The following is a 15175-nucleotide window of genomic DNA, read 5'->3' on the forward strand; positions in this document are numbered from 1 at the left end:
CATCATACATATATGGACATTCCTCAGTATCCACAGGTGATTGGTTCTATCCCCTCTGTCTCTGGTAGATACCGAAATTCAAGGGTACTTAAGTCCTTTATAGTCAAACCTCCATATCTGCAGGTTCCACATTCAAAGATATGAAGATACAGAGGACTGACTCTCTCTCTCTCCACATACACACACACACACACACACACGCAAATTTACACATGCGTAAAATGATATATATATAAATATCCATAATTTAAAAACTTGATGGCTATGACTTCTATTTCAGTTGGTAGACTATCATAGCTTGTTTGACAAAATTGTGGACTCTATTTGCACCACAACCAACTCCTGGTTTCCATCCTGTTGTGGTTTGAATGTGTTCCCCAAAGTTCATGTGCTAGGTTACATCACAAGGCACTGCCCTCAGGAATGAATTAATGCTGTTATTGAAAGGATGAGTCTGACCCTCTCCCCTTCTCTCTCTCTCTCTCTCATGTGCTCTTTTGCTCTTCAATTTCCACTAAAGGATGACGTAGCAAGAAGGCCCTCACCAGATGCCGGTCCCTTGGATCTCCCAGCCTCTAGAACTGTAAGAAATAAACTCCTGTTCTCTAAAAATTATCCAGTCCACATGTCCTGTAAAGCAGCACAAAACAGACTAAGACATATCCTGAGGCTTCTTAGTTTAGCAAGAACATTACCATAGTGCTGTACTCCACCAAACTTTGTATTTGTATTATCACTGCAAAACAACTAACTTTATCTCAATGTTGAATTGTTTGACAGAACTGCATTTACAATAATATCAGATGTTTCACTTCCAAGAGGATAAATTTCTCAAGGCCCTATTTTGATTCTATAAACTAAATTTTGAAAATTAGAATCCTTTATTGGAATTAACATAGTGGGTTTGCTGTTCACAGCATCTCGTGGTGCTCATCAAGTAATTGAAGAGCTGGCCTCTTGGAAGGTCCGGAAAGCCCTTCTTCTGTTACTGGAACCCACACGTGAGCAGCTAGGGCCTCATTCTTCATGTGTGCACACGGAAGTTTAGAATTTGAAGTGAACAAAATTAATTTAGAACAAGAATGAATTGATCTAAATAAAAAGTCATGCTTCATAGAATATATGTAAATGTGCCTTCTGTATCTGCATGTGTTACATTATGATTTTTGGTCACAGTTTTTTATGAATAACAACTAACTTTTTAAAGTAGATGCTGATATATTTTCAGCAAATTTGTGTCTTCTGCTTTTTATAAGTTCAGGGTTATCACCATGGCCCCACATTGAATGGTACATGTCAATAAACATTTCATGCAGCTCACACACATTCATCATCACTGAGAAATAAATGCCGTAGAATTTTGTGTTAAAAACAGCACAATTTTTAATTTTGTACTTTTTAAAGCTTATTGTACAGAAAGGATTCATTGCAAAGTCAAAAAGTTTTATCAAATGATAAATTAATTACCTGTATTCAACAATGGCAAAGCCACCAAAGCGGAAGTCTGTGCCCCATGACGTTCTACAGTGGGGCCCACTTGGCTTGCACTTCCCTGCAAATGTGTATTTGTTTCTAGAGCTGCCCTGACAGCTTATCACAAATTGGAGCACGTAAAACAGCAGAAATTATGTCTCTCACAGTTCATGAGGCCAGAAGTCTGAGACTGAGGTGTCAGTAGGGCTGGATTCTTCTGGAGGCTGTGAGGGTGCATTCCTTTCTCCCCCCTCTATGGCTCCTACCATGGCAGCAGCCCTTGGTGTTCCTTGGCTTGTAGATGGACCCGTCTAACTTCTGCCTTTCTCTTTATATGTATTTCTTTCCTGTGTGTGCTTCCTCCTTGTTTCTATATGCAAGTATCCATGCTATTGGATTTAGGGCCCACCCTACTCCAGGATGACCTTATCTTAACTTGATAACATCTTTAGAGAACCTGTTTCCAAATAAGGTCACATTCACAGGTACTAGGGATACAGATTTGAACTTATTTTGCTGGGGGGACACAATTCAACCCACATATACTTTCCCCATTGTTTCCTGTTTCCCCTGCGTAGCAGCATCCTGCCATTGGACATCTCACAGACCACAAGGCTTTGGGTCATGGCCCAACTGTGTGGCTCAGCCAGTGCCCAGCAGGGGCAGCAGCATCCACACCAGAGGACTGAGGTCCTTCCTGCTCACACCTGAGCACTGCACCTCCTTTAGATGTAAGAGCCGGTGCTATCCCTGAAGGGGGCATGTTAGTGACCATTGTCTGAAAGGTGTGGAATGGAGAAGCAGGTGTTTGAGGTATTCTTCCAGATCGGACCACCTGTTCCGTGCACGTGTGCCTCCCGCTTTTCTGACCCCAGTGCACCCACCTCCACACAACCAGCCCCTTTGCTTTTCTCCTTGGGATGCCCAGCGACAGCCTCTGCCAGCCTGACCCAGGACGGGCATCCAGAAAGTGCGAGGAGGGACATTTTGGAGGCTTAGGAAAAGCAACCGCAATGGCCGGAATGTTTGTGTACCACAAATTCATATGTTCAAGCCTAATCCCCAGTGTGATTCTGTTAGGATGTGGGGCCTTGGGAAGGTGATAAAGTCATGGGGGTGGATACATCCTGAATGGGATCAGTGCTTTTATAAAAGAAGCCACAGAGAGCTCCCTTGCCCCTTGACCATGTGAGGACACAGCGAAAAGGCATCATCTAAGAACCAAGAAGCAGCCCTCAGCAGACATACAACCTGTTGGCAGTTTGATCTTGGACTTCCCAGCCTCCAGAACCATGAGAAGTAAATGTTTGTTGTTAATAACACACCCAGTTTTTGGTATTTTGTCATTTCAGCCCAAAGAACTAAGATGGCCACAGGCAACTCCGAAAGAATGAAGAGATAAAGAGGGGATTTGGACACAGGCAGATCTCGGCAGGGGTCCGCGTCCTGCCACGTCACAGCCACAGGGACCCTGCCAGGCCTTGGTGTGTCCACTCTAAGACAGCACCCAGCATTGCCCCACTTCACCTGGGCACTGGAAGAATTCATGCGTGTGAAACTCTCAGCACAGTTCCGGCCGCTTCACAAAGGTCTTCTCCCTGCTCTATCTCCAGCACGTAGAACTGTCTGTTTCCGGCATGTAGCAGACACTCAAAGCTGTGTGTTGAATTAACACATCGTCCTAATCACCGTGATTATTTCTGATAGCATTCTCGGGTGAGTGGCTATCACCCCTGTGCCTGCCTTGTGATCCTACCCTGGTCATTGCCTCTGACCCGACCCTGTCACACACTCACACCTGGAGAGATGCCCGCCTGGCTTTTCACAAGGGACCCCCTACCTTGGGCCTCCACTCGGCCTCACAGCACCCACCCCACGCGCTGGTCAAGCTGCAGCCATGTGTCCTGGGCTTCTGCTTGTCTGGAAGGGGACCTGGAAGCCTCCCGTAGGCACGTGTGGGTGTCCTGCCACAGCTGGGCCCCGGCTCCTGCTTCTGTGGGGAGAGAAAAGGCAAAGGTGAGCACGCTCACTATTCCAGGTGATCCCCCTTCCCCATCACCAGTGTGACCTCAGGACCCGCCACCTTTCAGGAGTCTTTGCAGGCGTTGGCATCTCCTCTTTACCACTGGTTCCCCACTATGGGGGAGGCTGTAGGTCTAGGTGTCAGTTCCAGAGAGCCACTCTGCTGGGCTACTTGGCATTTGGACTCTCTGTCAAGGGGGAAAGCCTGGGCCCTCCAGAAAGCTGAACCTGAAAGTCAGGCTTCGATGCTAACTTTGAGGGAGGAGGGCAGGCCTGGGATGCAGGGAGGGAGGGAGCCACACTCAGGCAGGTGATGGAGCTGGACCCCAGTGAATACAAGGGTTGCTCAGCCTCCTGGGAGAGACTGTCCCCTGAGAAGTGCCACAGAGCGGAGAGGAGGTGTCTGTCCATGGGCACCCATGTTCTGCTGGCCAGACCCCCTGCCTGTGGCACACAGGGCCGCACGTGGTCCAGGGCATCTGTTGTTCCAGCATCGACAGGGTTGGGGTGTGGGGGACCCTGTGGTGGAGCTGATCTGGGGGCTACAGAGGCAGTGTCTGAGGGGCTGTGTGAGGGGCACAAGGGGTTAGTTACTGCCTTCAGACTACCAAGAAGAAAGAGGTCAGAGAGAAGGGCCCGGGAGGCAAGGCCACGAGCAAAACTGGCCAGTGCGAGGCTGATGAGCTTTTTCTCTTGTCTGTACTTAGCCTAAAGACGGCGAGAACTCAGAAAACGGTTTCAAGAAAGGGCGGGTGCAGCACACAGGCTGCTTGGTGTGAGGTCTGGGGTGTTGCTGCGATCACCCACAGGAGTCAGCTTCAGCCATTCCAGGAGAGCAGGCCTGGGGCAGTGGTGCTGCCTGCTGGGGGTCTTCTACCAAGATCCCAGCTAACATGGATGCTGTGTGTGGCCAGGGCAGGGCCTGGTGGCAATAGACCTGGATGGAACCCACCTTTGCTACCTCCCACTGCACAGCCCCAGACAGATGGCACAGACTTAGCCCAACACCATGTGCTGTATATGAGTCCCTTGGGCATGGGGACACAGGCCCTGGGGCACACAGAGTCACCCCCTCCTGCATCCGTCCACTGTGAGGATTCCACCTGTCCTGTCACCTCAGTGCCTGCCATAAAGACCGGACTTGATGACTTACCTCTGGGACATCAAGACCCCACCACCTCGACCCTCTAGCACCATGCCACGGGGATCGGAGGGCTGGGGTTGGAGCACAGGGATGTGGGGACCCGAGGTGGTCCCTCCCTTTTCCCTCCCAAGATAGATGCAGACGGCGGCCAGTGTGGGAGCCCGACCAGTGCCTCCTGGCTCACTCCACTGTGCGCTTTCCAGCCTATCACAAATGCCATCAAAGAAGCAATTTTATTCCTCCTTTACCGTGAGAAGGGAGGTCAGGCCCAGCCTCGACATGGGAAATGTGTTCCATGCCGACTGACTTCAAGTCTCAGCACAGGCCTGCATCCAACTGTGGAACCGATTACTTGGCAGCCTGAGGGCGATTTCCAGCCTAGGTGCCGGCCCTTTCACAGTGCTGTTCCCAGGCTCTGAGGGGGTGCTGGCAGGAGGCTGGGGAGGTGCCTGGGTTTCACCTCCACTCCTGGGCCCAGGCAGGGTCCAGGCCTCTGTTTCAGGTCACAACCCAGGCAGCAGGCATGACCCATCATGGTCTGCTATGTGCCCAGTGCTGCACCAAACCCCAGGATCACTGAATCCCGCTGTCAGTCCCATGAGGATGGAGCAGCCCCTCAGACCTGCCTGTTCCTGCACCGGGAATCTGAGGCCTGGGAGGGGTGCGGCTTGCCCCAGATCACCTGGTTTGGAGCAGAAGTGGGGCTGCTTGTCCAGTCTAGTCAGTAGGAGCTTGGGTTCTGGGTCAGGGGGCTTGAGTTCAAATCCAGGTCTTCCCTCCATGGCACCAGGACCTCAGGGGCAATTCTTTCTCTCCTCCGGGCCTGGGCTCCTTTCCTGGGAGTGGCGTGGTCATAGCTTCCCTCCCAGGGCAGCTTGAGCCCTGTTGATGGTGGCTCTCTGGGGCCAGCCCCACTTCCAAGCTCTCCTTCCAGCGCGGCGCCCCTCAAGGCTCACAAAGCCCATTGAGCTCATGTTCATGGCCCAGGCAGCCTCCTCTTTCCCAGGCTGCCAGCAGATCTAGGGCATCTGTTAGCTGCCTTCAAGGTTTGAACTTAATCCGTGTAAACCCATCCACAGAAGTGCATGGAAACCACCTGTAGAAGCACCCGGACTGCTCCGAGCTCACCCTGGCCCAGCTCAGCGGTACGACAGGAGTTACTCCCTGATTCATGTGTTCAGTAAGTATTTGCTCAGAGCTGGACCCCCAGAAAGAAAGGCCTCCAAGCACATCATTCTCTCACCTGCCGTCCACATCCTCATCCTCAACTTAAACTTAGGAAAGTGAGGCCCAGAGATGCCTCGGCATTCCCCAGGCTCCACGCTGTCAGGACCCTAGCTTGGATTTGAACCTCAGTCCTAGCAGTGCTTGAAGAGCACCCACCCACTGGGGTGGCACAGATCCCGGAGCCAGGGATCTCAGCTCCCAAGAGGACCGGGGTGGGCAGGCGTGGGGGGCGGGCGTACCCACCTTCTTCTGCCCGGTGCATACTTCCTGCTTGCTCCCACCTCTCCTGAGTGCAGGCAGAAGCTCCTCTGGCCTTAGCGAGAAACAAAAACGCTCCCTGGGACTTCTGGATGCACAGCTGAGACCAGGAGGAAGCTGTGACTAAGACAGCTGGGCTCGGGCACCAGGCTTCTCTCCTCGCCTCGCATGGCATCAAGACAGCAAAAGGGAATCAGTGCGGAGCCCCCGGCAAGCAGACGCGGCCTCAGGCAGGGCAGCGTGGACTGGGGAGGGGGCTGAGCCCGGCTCCTCACAGACTTGCCTCCATCCCCAACCTGCCCTCGCCCGGGAACACAGAACTCCCACCAGTCAGACTTCGATCTCTCCCAGCCAGACAAGAAGGGGGCAGCTGTTCCGTAAAGAACTTAAATGGGCCGTTGAGGATGCTGTGCCTGCAGATTGATATTTATGGAATGAACAGGGAGACCCCCAGCAGCCTGTGTGACGGTTGATGTCCCCGAGCAAAGGTGTCCCCGAGGTCCTCTTTCTGGCATTGACCAGTCCCCTCCGTGCCCCAACTGACGTTTCTTTTGCCTCATTCTTCAAAATACCCAGTGATCCCCGGTTGTCCGTGCCTGTGTTTCAGAAAATCCACAACAGAAAGGAAAGAGAGGCAGACAAATACGTAGCTGACCCTGCAGGAAATGAACACAGCCCACGTAGCAGGAAGAAAACCCTGAAGAAGCCAGAATTCCCATCCTCTGTGGAATGGGAGGGTGGAGACTTCCCGGACCCAGAACCGGGTGCTGTGCGAGGATGCAGCAAGAGCAGCCCCTGGCAGGATGCGCTTGCCAAGACTGAAACAGCAACAGCCAGCTGCGGTAGAAGTCTTGGTGGAGAAAGTTGATGAAATCTTCCAGAAAGTCAGATGGAAAGACAATGAAATGGAAACCGTGGGGACAGAGGAGAGGAACTGAAGTCTCTCGAGAAGAAATGAGTCCCCAAGTCACTCAGCAAGGAAGGCTTGAGCCGGACTCTGGGCTGCGGCCCACTGCTCACTGGTGGTCCTGACCCTGAGGGATCCCACCCTGGGTGGGCGCCTGGTCCCACTGGCTTCGGGTGGTGACTCTGTGATTCATTGTCTTTCCTTTGTGCCCTGGGGTGTCTCGTCCTCCCTGCTAGAACCAAGGACTGACAGGATTTTTTTTATTTTTATTTTTTATTTTTTTTTGAGACGGAGTCTCGCTCTGTCGTCCAGGCTGGAGTGCAGTGGCCGGATCTCGGCTCACTGCAAGCTCCACCCCCTGGGTTCCCGCCATTCTCCTGCCTCAGCCTCCTGAGTAGCTGGGACTACAGGCACCCCCCCACCTCGCCCAGCTAGTTTTTTGTATTTTTTTTAGTAGAGACGGGGTTTCACCGTGTTAGCCAGGATGGTCTCGATCTCCTGACCTCGTGATCCGCCCGTCTCGGCCTCCCAAAGTGCTGGGATTACAGGCTTGAGCCACTGCACCCGGCAGGATATTGTCTCTTATGTAAGTGAATCTCACAGCAATTTCATTCGTTCCAAACTCCGAAGGTGTGAACATGGAATAACAGGAAGGTCATGACAGGCCGGGGCAGCGGCAGGCGTGGGGCCTCTGGGCTGTCTGCCGGCTCCCGGGGAAGTCAGCAGGCACGCCTGCCACCTCTGCTACTGTGGCCAATTCATGTCGCTGAGCATTCCAGCTCAGGGAAGGCTGGACTGAAGGGAAATGGGTCCAGGGCGCCCTTAAAACTGTGGCACAATAACCCAGCTGCTACCAGGGGCCTCACCTCGGCTGCTGGCGCTGATTTTTTTGTCTCATCTTTTAGGATTTTACTAGGACATTTAAATCAAGCTGCGCGCAAACGTGTCAACCACAATGCAATAAAGAAAAATGCCCTCCCATGATGAAAGAGCCGTGGCCTGTGATAAACATGAAGGCCGAGGCCGTGGTGGCGTTTAAAACTGGGGAAGAGCCGAGCTGTAGTAAAGCGTATCGGCAGTCGCTTCCCCATTGTCACAGGCCCCGTGCATTTCTGAAAAATTAACAAGGCAAATATTTGAGATCTAGAAAGCTGCCGTTTCCCACATACCAGCGCTTTCTCATAATCTTTTTGTGTAGGAATCAAAGGGTAATGGGAGCCACGTGCTGTTTATGAAGCAGCAATGGGTTCTCCGCACTGTGCCCATGACGGCGGCTCAAGGAAACGTACACTCTCCTTCTGGGAATTCGACTTTCTGGCTTTATTCACACGGTGTCTATTTCAAGATAGGCTTTGTGGTTTTGAGTGAAGAAATGAGACGGATGAGTCTGTCTGCACACTTTTAGCTTCTTCACACAGAAGCTGGTGTGGCTCTGCACCTACCCACTTTCCAGGGAGCCTCTGTGTCATGTCCTTCCCGCTGCCTCCAAAGGGCAACACGGCTTCAGAGTCATGTGGCTGACGGGTCCAACCACTCTTCCAAAGGCAGCTTTTCCCTTTTGCTCATGCAGGAAACCCAGTCTCTTTTCTTGGGCTGGGAGCCTCCAAAGAGGGGTCCTCTCTTTTCAGGGCGGCTGGGTGGCAGCATTCAGGTGCTTCTTAGGAGGGTGGGAGGTGGAAGGAACAGGGGACACATCCCTTCATGAACAGCTGAGAAAACTGAAATAGTAGGGAGATTAGCTCTAGATCCAGAACGCAGGTCTCGCCCTCTGTTCCCAGTTCTGTCACCTTTCCCTTCTTTTCTCGCCCACATCAGAGTTCACGCTGGCTTCCAACTTTCCCTGTTTTCCCATCCGGTTCTGTGCATGGCACACCCAAAACCCAAAACTCACTGGTCTTGGCCCTGGTGTTCCAAGGGTCCCAGGCCCACCCTCCTGCCCTCTGGGAGGTTTCCTCCTCCCCCTTTCCTCTGCTTCTATATTGGGTCAGTCTCTGGCACCTCACACCCAGCCTCCTCTTCTCTCCCTGCTTCCAGTTCCATGGTGACCCATCTATTCCAACCTTGGCTCCCCACTATGGCAGAACTAATCTTCCAAAGCCACCACCTTCATTGTGCCAACACTTCTGCAGCAGCCTAGAATCCCTCCCGAGGACCCCAAGTCACTAGTGAATTGGACAGTATTCTCCCCAAAATCATGTCCTCCTAGCACCTCAGAATGTGACCTTATTTGGAAACAGGGTCTTTGCAGATGTAATTAGTTAAGGATTTTGAGATCGAGTCCTCCTGGATTTAGGGTGGGCCCTGAATCTAGTAACCAGTGTCCTCATAAGGACAGGAGGGATACAGACCCAGATGTGACCGGGAGCAGAGAGCAGGGTGATGTGTTCACAAGCCAGGGAACGCCACAGCCACCAGGAGCCGGAGAGAGAGGCATGGCACAGGTCCCCCAGAGCTTCCGGAAGAACTAACCTTGGAGATACCTTCATTTCTGACTAGTGTCCCCCAGAACTGTAAAGAAATCCATTTTTATTTTTTTAAAGGCCCCCTGGTGTGTGGTCCTTTTCTATACTGGCCCCAGGAAACTAACACTGATTACTTAGGCTGGACAAGAAAGCCAAGGTCTGCTTCGGCTAGCCAACCTTCAACACCATTGGGCCATTCGTGTGCAAGCCTTAGGCACAGAGTCTTAGCCCTGTCCCCCTCAGCACCATCCCACCTGTGACAGCATCCTGTCCCAGCCCGGGGGTCACAGCCCAGTTCCGCCGCAGGAGCCTGCAGACGCCTGCAGCAAACAAGCCTATCCTTGGAGCTGCAGGCGTCATCATTCCTTTGAGGACTCCAAATCCTGCTTTCAGCCTGGCCCTTCCTCCAGACAAGGCCCTCATTTTAAATTCCTGCAAGGACTTCCCCCTTGGAGACTCTGTGACAGTCGTGCCCTCCTTCCATGCCAGTGCCTCTTCCTGTCCCGGGGGTCCTGGAAGAGCCATTAACGCAAACACAGTCTACCAGACTCTTGAGTCAGGGCTGTGTGGAGCATCCATTGGGAGATGTATCCTTGACTTTACCCTAAAAGCGTGGACGGCTCCTCTCAGCCATTCACGCTTAGGGTGAGGAAACACCTGTTACAAAGGGAAGCTCTGATGCCTGCTAGAAACCACTGTCCCTACAGCCCTGGGAGGCAAGTTGAGACCCCAGCTTCCTTCTTCTCCGTGTTTAATAGTTTTTCATCTTCTCTGACCGCCTGTGATAGCTCTGGCTAATGTCTTGATAGAAAAGGTGACTAAGGACCCTAAAGGACCTTACCAGTAGGGCAGGGATCATCCTGTCTGATGAGCCTGTGGCTGAGGCTGGAGCTGGGAGCTGCCTCAATGCAGAGGCTACATCTTTGATCAATATCTGAGCTGAAAGGTAGGAGTCTCGGCAGGGGTGGAGCCCACGCTACAGCCTGGCAGAGCTGGACCAGCAATGACCTCCCAGCTCAGTGGACACTTCCTGTTAAGTTGAGCAAATCGGCCTTGAGTGTGAGGAAAACTAACTAACGGGAAGCATAAAGAACCGTGACTGTGTCATGATGACAGCTATGGCTGGTGTGGGAGCTCCTTATCTCTACAAACGAAATATGCTGTCAGGAAGCCTCTGCCTAGCAGATACTACTGGCCCCACATAGCTGTAAACACATTGCAGGTTTAACTCGTTTCATCCTTCTAATGACTGTTATACAGGGAGGAAATACTCTGATCCTTGTTTTACAGACAGGAAAACTGAGGCACAGAGGGCTAAAGCAATTTGCCTGCAGCCGTGGCAGAGCTGGGGTTGGATGCAGCCAGTCCAACCCAGAAGTCCACACCCTTCACCACTGGGCTCAGCATTGGGACTCCACACAGGGTTGGGGCAGTTGGGGGTGTACCTGCAGGACAGAGGCAGCCCTGCTGTACCAGATAGTGGGATGAAAACTGCTGTGACAGATAAACCCAGAAACCTCAACGGCTCAATGCAATGATATGGGATTCTTGCTCCCATGAAGTCCAGTCAGCGGTGGCCGAGCTCCAGGCACGGATGGAGACTCTGCCTTCTTGAACCACTGGCTTCTGAGGTCTCCCTGAGTGTGGATATCCAGCCAGTGGTGGAACGAGAAGAGGAGGAGGGAGGACAGGAGGATGGAGGATGGAGAAGGGATGCTTTGGTGGAGAGAGGAGGTGATTATGGGCCAAGCTTGGTATGGTGGTCATGAACTCGGCTTATACTCCAATGGCTAGAATGAGTCACATGACCACTCCAATCCTCAGACAGGGCTGGGAAATGTGGCTTGAGGGGCTTGGTGACTGACTAGGAGGGGCTCTGGTGTGCAGGTTTTCAGCTCCATGCCCCTGAGGCTGGTGGTGCTCCCTCCTTAGCTGCCGGTTGTCTCCTGTCCCCTCCCTGCATTGTCAGTCTGGGCCAGGGCAATAGCATGGAACTGTGCAGAGGACATTCTGGGGGGAAATGACCCACTCCTGGGTCTGTGCAGTGGGACCGTGGGGTCAATGTTTTCTGCAGTGGGGAGGGGGATACTCAGAGCCACCTCTCCAAGCTTTCTTTTGGTGGGTTGTGGGATACTTGTCTCCCTTTGATTCCCTGCCCGTTACTTTCCCTATGAGATGGGGTAAGATGTCATGACCCGGTTGAGATGTGGTATGAGCCAGGGTGCTAGGTTGGCACAAGCCCTTTCACCAGTATGCCTTGCAGCTGGGCAAATGAAGCCAGAACCCAGCAAATGAAATGTTCCTTTGCTGTTGTCCGTATGTACTCCTGGGGACTTGGAAAGAAGGAGTGGTGACCAGAAATAACAATAATGATTATGGTAAGCAAACTTGATTGAGGGTTTCATTGCCAGACAGTGTTCTAAAAACCTGACATGTGCCAATTTATCCTCCTAACAATGATATGATAAATATTAATATTGTCTCCAATATTTTTAGTAAATAAACTTGAGACACAGATTTGTTCATGTAACTAGTAAACTTCATGGAGGAGCTTTAAACTCAGATGGTCCAACTGCAGGGCCCACACTCTGACTGTGATTTCCTTGACATTATTCAATAGGAAAAATGTTGCTCTCTCACTCCTACCAATTACACTAACAAAGTAGTATTTTTTGGTTTACCCTGCACCTGTGAAATGACATTCTCTTGACTACTTCTAGAAGCCCCAGGTGTCCTTGTTTGTGGAGGCAGCCTGTGAATCCCCAGCAGTCAGGGATGGTTTGATCTCTCTGTCCCTCCTGACCATCTGGAGGAGATAATCTGGAGATCTGTGCAGGTTCATGAGGTTCTGGAAAATGTATAGGGGAATAAGCCACAGAGTAAGAGAGGAGGGGGGCAGTCAGCATGAAGCTCCCCCAGGGGACTAGGGTGCAGGATACAGCAGGAAGCCTAGGGGTCTTAGTTGTATAATTTCTACAGAGTCACAAACAGGCAGATTGCCTGCTGGATGTAAATTTTAGACACATTTTGACTGGCTAAGCATTATTTCTTAGAGTTCAGATTGATTTAATACATTTAATAATCTAGAAATCCTGGTTTCTCTTGATGAACCAGAAGAGCTGGCCACATTGGGCTCAGTATTCCCCAGGACAATAAGCTGGGTTCACATGGTTCTTTGGGTGGGGGCTGTGTACTGCCAGTCCCTGCTGACTGGACCACATCCAGTTGTTGACACCAGTTGGCCAAGCCCATCTCTGCAGACATTATGATCTGGGCCCTTTGGTATGGGAGGAGCCAGGTTCTGAAAACTGCTTGGGGAGGAGGTGGTTCTCAAATTTCTAATATAGATTAATGCAGTTGAATGTTTGTGATCAATATCTCAAAGATTTAATCAATAACATGAAGTCATATGTAGTTATGTGGGTCCTACTTTACAGCCACAAAAGATCAGCTGTTTTTAGAAACTGTGAAAACTTATACCTTAAGAATATATTTTTATGAAAAAGGTAGTTCCAGGAGTTGATGTCCCATTTTACACCTGCACTTAACTAAGTCCTGCAGGCTCACGACCACTTCTCAGGGGACATTGATGAAAACAGTATGGTTAATTGGTGTCAACAACTGGATGTGGCCCAGTTGGCAGGGACTGGCAGTACACAGCCCGCACCCAAAGAGCTGTGTGAACCCAGCTTATTATCCTGGGGAACACTGAGCCCAATGTGGCCAGATCTTCTGGTTTATCAAGAGAAACTAGGATTTCTAGATTATTAAATGTGTACAATCAATCTAAACTCTAAAAAATAATGCTCAGCCAGTCAAAATATGTCTAAAATTTAGATCCAGCAGGGAATCTGGATCTATTTTTCTGGACCCACCCTTCAAATGTGTACTATAGGAGAGGGTCATGGTGGTGTCCACACTTATAAAGTGGACAGAGTTCAGAACAGCATTTGCCCTACCAAAGCGTTTTTCAGGTGACATAAGGTCCACGGCTGTTTTCTCTAAACTGGATCCCTTCATTGTGTTTCAGGTCTATTTATAGCCCCAGGAAATGCTGATGAGGTCAGTGCTCACAGGTGGGGCTGGAGATTGAAAAAGCACTTTTCCACCTGCGAGGGAATGTGAGCCTCCCAACACCTGTCATGTGAGAGAGAACAGCTTCTACCTGAGACTCCTCAATGGGTGTGGGGGTGGGGTGGTGAGCTCTGAGCTCTGGCCTCTGTCTGAAGGCAGCTGCAAATGGGTTTTTGCCATCCTACCTCTGCTGCTGTGACCCCAAGGGACCAAGTGATATGACCCAGCAAGCCCAGGTGGCAGGGATCCCAGGCCCTCTGTTCTTAGACCCGCAGAGGCCGATGGCTCAGCTCCCCTCCTGGAGGGGGCAGTTCTGCTCCAGGCTATCTTTAGGCGGGACCTGAATTGAGTGAGACCACCAAGGCCATCTTGAACTGGATCATAACATCTGCTGCCTCACTGCAAATGCCAGGGCCAGGGTGTCAGGGGAAGATGCTGACTCTGGGTTTTGTGTCTGAGATGGCCGGAGCAAGTGATTGCAAAAGGCCGTTTTCCATGCTCACCCTCCACCGTCGACTGGGTCTCTTGGAATGATGCGGACAGTGCTGCTGTGACCAGTGATCAAATGCATCTTCTGACTGGTCTGGCGATGACCCGACATGCTTTCTGTCCAAACCCAGATGGTGGCAGGTGTCAACTGAGACCCTGCACTCTGCCCCTGCCTCTGTGCCTCACTCCGGCAGGGCAGCTCGGAGGAGCTATGCAAGGGCCCCCACCCGGGCAAGACCTCTGCAGAGCCCAGCTCCAGCTGGCAGGGGTGTTCATGGCACGGAGTCCCCTGCCCGCAGCAGACAGCGATGTCTCCTGGCACCATGGCCGCTGCGCCTGCGGTTTCAGATTCCTTCCCTGTCCCGTCGCTGGTGTTGCGGGTGATTTATTTGCTGCTTGGCAGAACTCAGTAGCCCTTAGGAAATGGATGTCAGCTTATTGTGTTTGGGGGAGGGATGGGTATGTACTTTCCGCTACATAAACTGGAGCCTTCCTAGTTCTACGTCCGTCTGCCCACAGGCTGTGTTGGGAGCCTCGGCCTGGCCCTCACCCACTCACCTTCTTCGTGGTCTTTGCCTGGAGACAGTGGCTACAGCCTTCCCAAGTCCCAAGTTCATGAAAACAGCCCATAGTAAGAGATGCTTGCTTTAAACATGAACCCAGATTCATTGTCATCTGACATTAGAAATCTGAATTCAAAGATTTCCTGGTGGGACGAGGAGAAGATGAGGCTCTCCTCATGCCTGCTCTTCTCTGTTCCTGGCTGGGCACGTGAGGGTCTCAGCACTCACAAGACGTATCTTCTCATGAACTACCTGGTGTTTGGGACAAGCAACAACAGCCCTTGGCTGGGTGGATGGAGCCCAGAGTCAAGAGACGTCAGGGAGACCTCAAGGCCAGGAAGGCCACAGGAGCTGCCTCATAGTCCCGAAAGTGCTCCGGTGCAGTGAGCTGTCCTGCGTGATGTGCAGATGTGTAGCATAAAGGGAGGTAAAGGGAGGAATGGGGGTGGCCAGCAGCCACGGGGTTATTTGATGTTGAATGTCACACTCCTTTGGTGGCGTGGGATGCTTGGGGAGTGCAGACCCTCACAGGCACCCTGGACCCCACTCCACAGCC

The 15175-nt window shown here is 51.7% G+C and overlaps 1 long non-coding RNA gene across 1 annotated transcript in view; it reads right to left on the minus strand.

The window, feature by feature from the left end:
• LOC105552398 overlaps nucleotides 1-15175 on the minus strand; it is a 39140-nt gene that overhangs the window by 17149 nt on the left and 6816 nt on the right. The window contains exon 2 of the long non-coding RNA XR_001008001.1: nucleotides 3346-3466. This is a non-coding gene — a long non-coding RNA (uncharacterized LOC105552398). The remainder of the gene's footprint in view (nucleotides 1-3345; nucleotides 3467-15175) is intronic.

This window comes from Mandrillus leucophaeus, unplaced genomic scaffold, assembly GCF_000951045.1.
Source record: "Mandrillus leucophaeus isolate KB7577 unplaced genomic scaffold, Mleu.le_1.0 Scaffold1151, whole genome shotgun sequence".
Lineage (NCBI taxonomy): Eukaryota > Metazoa > Chordata > Mammalia > Primates > Cercopithecidae > Mandrillus > Mandrillus leucophaeus.